The 657-nt window shown below is 59.2% G+C and overlaps 1 protein-coding gene across 1 annotated transcript in view; it reads right to left on the bottom strand.

Annotated features, from left to right (window-relative positions):
* NFIX (nuclear factor I X) overlaps positions 1 to 657 on the bottom strand; it is a 32716-nt gene that overhangs the window by 3931 nt on the left and 28128 nt on the right. The window lies entirely within an intron of this gene.

The following is a 657-nucleotide window of genomic DNA, read 5'->3' as shown; positions in this document are numbered from 1 at the left end:
CGGCCGCCGAATGGAGAATGCAGAGGGGATGTCATGGGGACGGATGGAGAGATTGAAAAAAAGGAAGGAAGGAAGAAAGAAAAAGAAAACTCAAAGAGACGTCCCCCCTCCCCCGCCACACACTCCCGGGAGGGGTGACAGACCCCTAGGAGCAGAACCCAGGCATCCTGGCTCCCAGCCCCACCCCCCAACACTGCTCTAACCACTAGAACCCCAAAACCCCATCCTCCCATCTTGGGAGTTGGGAGAGAACCCAGGCATCCTGACCTCCCATCTCCCCTGCTCTAACCTGCCAGACCCTGGCCTCAACCTTCCCAAACTGGGAAGGGAACCCAGGAGTCTGGCCTCTGGCTCTCGGTGGAGGCCAAGGGAGGGGGAGGGGGATGTGGGGCCCGCCCCCCCCGCGTCCCGTGGAATAAACATTCCTCTGAACTGTGACCAGTTTGGGATATCGACACGTTTATTGTTGGTGCTGGATTAGGCCCCGCCCCCGAGTCGCCATGGCAACGGACAAAGGGATAACGCTGAAAAATAATAATAATAATAATAATAATAAACAAAAGGAAACCAAAGGGCAGACGGGGAAGGGGGGGCGGCGCCGGCCCCGGCGGTGGGATGGAGCGGATGGCGCTGGGAGGCGGGGGACCGGGGGACAGC

Source organism: Alligator sinensis, unplaced genomic scaffold (genome assembly GCF_000455745.1).
Source record: "Alligator sinensis unplaced genomic scaffold, ASM45574v1 scaffold707_1, whole genome shotgun sequence".
Classification (NCBI taxonomy): Eukaryota; Metazoa; Chordata; order Crocodylia; family Alligatoridae; genus Alligator; species Alligator sinensis.
Note: the sequence above shows the minus strand (reverse complement) of the source record. Positions and strands in the feature narration are given on the sequence as shown.